This window comes from Marmota flaviventris, chromosome 17 (genome assembly GCF_047511675.1).
Source record: "Marmota flaviventris isolate mMarFla1 chromosome 17, mMarFla1.hap1, whole genome shotgun sequence".
Classification (NCBI taxonomy): Eukaryota; Metazoa; Chordata; class Mammalia; order Rodentia; family Sciuridae; genus Marmota; species Marmota flaviventris.
In genome coordinates, this window is record NC_092514.1 from 27,351,180 (window position 1) to 27,357,408 (window position 6,229).

General features: G+C 38.6%; 1 long non-coding RNA gene across 1 annotated transcript; it reads left to right on the top strand.

Annotated features, from left to right (window-relative positions):
- Positions 1-227: 227 nt before the first annotated feature.
- On the top strand, positions 228-4,458 carry LOC114081020 (uncharacterized). Its single transcript, XR_003580694.2, has 3 exons — positions 228-366; positions 3,678-3,834; positions 4,121-4,458. It is a non-coding gene; the product is annotated as an uncharacterized lncRNA (long non-coding RNA).
- Positions 4,459-6,229: the final 1,771 nt, after the last annotated feature.

Below are 6,229 nucleotides of genomic sequence, written 5' to 3' on the forward strand. Positions count from 1 at the left end.
TGCTTCCCCAGGAGATATGAAGAAACTGTGGGAGCTTCAAGTCCCTGGGTGGAGGGGAGGAACAGAGGAAAACACTGCTGGGGTGGCTGAGAGCCCAGACAGGGAAAGGAAATCCTGGCCAGAAATTCTCACTCCAACTCTCTCTCAACTTTACCCTTATTCTTTTTATTGTTTCACTTTATTTCATATAAAGTTTTTTTTTTTTTTTATTTTTTTAGTTATCGGCAGACACAACATCTTTGTTGGTATGTGGTGCTGAGGATCGAACGCGGGCCGCACGCATGCCAGACGAGCGCGCTACCACTTGAGCCACATCCCCAGCCCCTCATATAAAGTTTTGAAATTCCAACCCAAAAGTATTTATCGGTAAGTTGTGTGCAGTGGCACATGCCAGCTACTGGGGAGGCAGAGACAGGAGAATCACCTGAGCCCAGGTATTTGGGGCCAACCTGGGCAACATAAGGAATCCCTTTCTCTTAAAAAGTAATAATAGAAAAAAATCATCCGTTTAGGACTGGAGGCGTAGCTCAGTGGGTAGACTGCTTTCCTAGCATGCACAAGGCCCTGAGTTTAATTCCTAGTGACACATACACACACACACACACACAAAAAAAAAAAAATAATTCAACAACAATAACAAAGCCAACGTGGTGGGAAAAAAATGACAATTTGAATAGACATTTCCCCAAGGAAGATAAGCAACAGGTCAACAAGCACACGGAAAGATGCTCAACATCACTAATGGGAACAAAAATCAAAATGATGATGAGGTATCATCTTATACCCATCACAATGGCTACTATGTAAAACAAAGAATTGGGAAGAAAGGCAACTATTGGCAAGGATGTAGAGAAACTGGAACCACTGTGTGCTGTCGGTGAGCACGTGAAATGGTGTGACTGCTATGGAAAGCCCTAGAGAAGTTTCTCAATAAATTAAAACATAAACTGGGCACGGTGGCACACACCAGTAATCCCAGCAGCTTGGGAGGCAGAGGCAGGGGGATCACAGACTCCAGGCCAGACTCTGCAACTTAGTGAGGCCCTAAGCAATTTAGTGAGACCCTGTATCAAAATAAATAATAATTTAAAAAAAAAAGAGCTGGGGTGTAGTTCCGTGGTAGGGAGTCCCTGAGTTCAATCCCCAGGACTAAAAAACAATTAATTAATTAATTTTAAAATTCCAAATAGATTTTAGTTAAAATTTAAATGTAAAAAAATAAAACAAACATTCTTGAATTGTGGTGAAGGGTTTCCAATTAGGTCTTTTTTGTTGTTGTTCTAATTAGTTATACATGACAGCAGAATGCATTTTGACTTTCTAATTATGTCTTAAGGTCAGAAAACATAATAGAAGAAGTGATAATTTAGCCAGGTGCAATGGTACACACCTGTAATCCCAGCAGCTCGAGAGGCTGAGGCAGGAGGATCCCAAGTTCAAAATCAGCCTCAGAAAATTAGTGAGACCCTAAGCAATTTAGCAAGACTCTGTTTCAAAATTTAAAAAAAAAAAATGGCTGGGGATATAGCTCAGTGGTTAAGCACCCCTGGGTTCAATCCCCTTAATCAAAATAAAAAATAAAGGATGTTTGAGCAGTGCACCGTAGCACATGCCTGTAATCCCAGCAGCTTGGGAGGCTGAGGCTAGCTTCAGCAGCTTAACAAGGCCCTAAACTCAGCAAGTTCCTGTCTCTAAATAAAACACACACACACGGCATTTCTTGTAGAAATAGATAAAGCAATCATGAAATTCATATGGAAAAATAAAAGACCCAGAATAGCAAAAACAACTCTAAGCAGGAAGTGTGAATCAAGCGGTATAGCGATACCAGACTTCAAACTATATTACAGAGCAATAGTAACAAAAACAGCATGGTACTGGTACCAAAACAGGCAGGTGGACCAATGGTACAGAATAGAGGACACAGAAACCAATACAATATTACAACTATCTTATATTTGATAAATGGGCTAAAAGCGTGCAATGGAGGAAGGATAGCATCTTCAACAAATGGTGCTGGGAAAACTGGAAATCCATATGCAACAAAATGAAACTGAATCCCTTTCTCTCGCCATGCACAAAAGTTAACTCAAAATGGATCAAGGAGCTTGATATCAAATCAGAGACACGGCGTCTGATAGAAGAAAAAGTTGGCTACGATCTACATACTGTGGGGTCGGGCTCCAAATTCCTCAATAGGACACCCATAGCACAAGAGTTAATAACTAGAATCAACAAATGGGACTTACTCAAACTAAAAAGTTTTTTCTCAGCAAAAGAAACAATAAGAGAGGTAAATAGGGAGCCTACATCCTGGGAACAAATCTTTACTCCTCACACTTCAGATAGAGCCCTAATATCCAGAGTATACAAAGAACTCAAAAAATTAAACAATAAGAAAACAAATAACCCAATCAACAAATGGGCCAAGGACCTGAACAGACACTTCTCAGAGGAGGACATACAATCAATCAACAAGTACATGAAAAAATGCTCACCATCTCTAGCAATCAGAGAAATGCAAATCAAAACCACCCTAAGATACCATCTCACTCCAGTAAGATTGGCAGCCATTACGAAGTCAAACAACAACAAGTGCTGGCGAGGATGTGGGGAAAAGGGTACACTTGTACATTGCTGGTGGGACTGCAAATTGTTGCGGCCAATTTGGAAAGCAGTATGGAGATTTCTTGGAAAGCTGGGAATGGAACCACCATTTGACCCAGCTATTCCCCTTCTTGGTCTATTCCCTAAATACCTAAAAAGAGCATACTACAGGGACACTGCTACATCGATGTTCATAGCAGCACAATTCACAATAGCAAGACTGTGGAACCAACCTAGATGCCCTTCAATAGACGAATGGATAAAAAAATGTGGCATTTATACACAATGGAGTATTACTCTGCATTAAAAAATGACAAAATCATAGAATTTGCAGGGAAATGGATGGCATTAGAGCAGATTATGCTAAGTGAAGCTAGCCAATCCCTAAAAAACAAATGCCAAATGTCTTCTTTGATATAAGGAGAGTAACCAAGAACAGAGTAGGGAAGAAGAGCATGAGAAGAAGATTAACATTAAACAGGGATGAGAGGTGGGAGGGAAAGGGAGAGAGAAGGGAAACTGCATGGAAATGGAAGGAGACCCTCAGGGTTATACAAAATTACATACAAGAGGAAGTGAGGGGAAAGGGAAAAAAAACAAGGGGGAGAAATGCATTACAGTAGATGGGGTAGAGAGAGAAGAGGGGAGGGGGGATAGTAGAGGATAGGAAAGGCAGCAGAATACAACAGACACTAGTATGGCAATATGTAAATCAGTGGATGTGTAACAGATGTGATTCTGCAATCTGTATACGGGGTAAAAATGGGAGTTCATAACCCACTTGAATCAAAATGTGAAATATGATATATCAAGAACTATGTAATGTTTTGAACAACCAACAATAAAAATTATTTAAAAAAAATAAAACACACACACACACACACACACACACACACATATATATATATATATATATATATATATATATATATATATATATATATATATGAAGGGCCAGGGATGTCTCTCAATGGTAAAATGCCCTGAGTTCAATCCCTGGTACCAAAAAATAAATAAATAAATGAAAAGAAATATAATGAATGTTTGCTTTCACTATTTGTTTTTGATAGTGTACTGGAAGTCCTAAGCAGAACAATAAAGTAGAGGAAATCAATAAAAGGAATCCAGATTGGAAAGAAAAAGTGAAACCATATTTAATCACGGAAGTTATCATTGTCTATGTGGGAAATTCCATAGAATGTATAGAAAAGATCCAAGAAATAATGGGTGAGTTTAACGATATTGCAGGATACAATACAGAACTAAATTTTATTTCTATATACAAGCAACAATCCATCAAATATTGAAATTTTAAAAATACTATTTACAAAACCATCAAAAGATATTAAATACTTAAGACTCTTCTGACATCTAACAAAAGATGTGTTTAAACATTGAAAACTACAAAAAATTCCTGAGAAAAATTTTTTAAAAACCTAAATATATGGAGAGTTATAATATGTTCATATATCATGTGACATTATAATTTATATTTTTTTGTTTTCATTTCCAGCTTCCAGCTCATATCTCCCTCTTCAACACAAGCATACAAACTGGAATTTAAAAAAAATCTTGAATTTCTCTTCTCCAAGACAGGCCATAGAAACTCAAACTTTCCCCCACCTTTCTGTCTTGGAGCTGGCCATAAAGAAGTTCTCTGGCCAGATGCAGTGGCACACATCTGTAATCCCAGTGACTTGGGAGGCTGAGGCAAGAGGATCACAAGTTCCAGGCCAGCCTCAACAACTTAGACCCTAAGCAACTTAGCAAGACCTGTCTCAAAATAAAAAAAATAAAAAGTGTTGGGGAGGTAGTTCAGTGGTAAAGCAACCCTGAATTCAATTCCCCATACCAAAGAAAAAAATTCTCTGACCTGCCCTTATTTTATAGTAGGTCATAAGACCCTCCTCATTCCAAAAGGGCCCTGCCTCTGCCGTGAAGGATGGAATGCTGCACAGAGAAGCCAAGAATGCTGAAGCAGCCAGGCCTTGATGAAATTTTCCACCCCATTTATTAGCATTACATCATACCCTTTTTATCCAATCACATTTCAACATGGTGGTCCATGCTTCAATCATGCCCATGCAATGAAATCTCCATAAAACTCCAAAAAGACAAGGTTTAGAGATCTTTCAGATAGCTGAACATGTGGAGGTTCCTGGAGGGAACTCAAGGAAGAGGTTGTGGGACCCCAATTATATAGTGAGTCAGAAGCACAAAGTGAATCAACCTAGAACTTGCAACTAGCATCTAAAATGTATAAGTGGAGGGCAGTTTGGACACTGAACCCCAACCTGTGGGATCTGACACTATCTCAGGTAGACAGTATCAGGACTGAATTAAATCAGATGACACCTGTCTGATGCCCACTGCTGCAGAGTTGCTTGCTGGCTGGCTGGTGGGGAGAAATCCACACCTGGAATCAGAGGTCTTCTGTGTTGCTTGTGGTGTGAGAGTACGGGGAGAAATACCCTTCTTTTTGGCTCACATAGATCAGAAGACTCAATATCAATAAAATGTCAGTTGTCTCCAAACTGATCTACAAAACAACACAGTTCCAACCTAAATCCCAGGTTTGGGATTTAGAGTGTGCTAATTCTATAATTCAGATAAGAATGCAAAGGAGCCAGAATGGTTAAAATAACATCGAAGAAAACAAGGTTAGAAGCCCTACTTAAGTCATTATAAAACTACACTAATAAAAATGATGTGTTCATTGGTGTGAATAATCACAAATATATCAGTGGAACAGAACCAAGAGTGAGGGAACAGACCTGTATATGAATGGGCAATTGATTTTTCACAAAGGTGTAAAGGCAATTCATCAGAGAAAGAATAGCTTTTCCATTCTTTAAATAAGTCAGTAGAACAGAATAGAGAGTCCAGAAATAGACCTACTATCTATGGTCAACTGATTTTCAACAAAGGTGCAAATGTGATTTGGTGAAGAAAGAAGTAATAGTCTTTTCAACAAATAGTGTTGGAACTGTAGGAAATCTGTGCACAAGAAACAAACCCTTTTTGTGTGTGTGGTATCGGGGACTGAACCCAGGGTCTTGCACATGCTAGGTAAGCGCTCTGCCACTGAACTACATTCCCAGTCCTTTTAATCTATTTTGGGCAGGATCTAGATAAGTTGCTGAGGCTGGCTTCAAACTTGTGATCCTTCTGCCTTGGTCTCCTGAGTAGCTGAGATGACAGGTGTGTGCCAGTGTGCTTGGACCCAAAGAAGCAAATTGAAAAACAAAAACCAAAAAACTCAAAATGGATCACAAACGCTTCTAGAAAAAAAGAAAATAGAAGAAAAATTTTTATGACCTTTGGTTCAACAAAGACTTCCTAGATACTGCATCAATAGCACTATCCATTCAAAAAACAATCAATATATTGAACTTCACTGAAATTAGAAACTTCTTTTTGAAAGACACTGTTAAGAGAATGAAAAGACAAGCTATGGCATGAGAAACAGTATTAGCAAATCACAAATCTGATAAAGTTTTATGCAAAATATATAAAGGATTCTCAAAATGTAATAAGAGAACAAGCAATCCCAATTAAAAAATGGAGGCAATATTTGAAAAGACACTTCACCAAGCTGGGTGTAGTGGTACACACCTGTAAT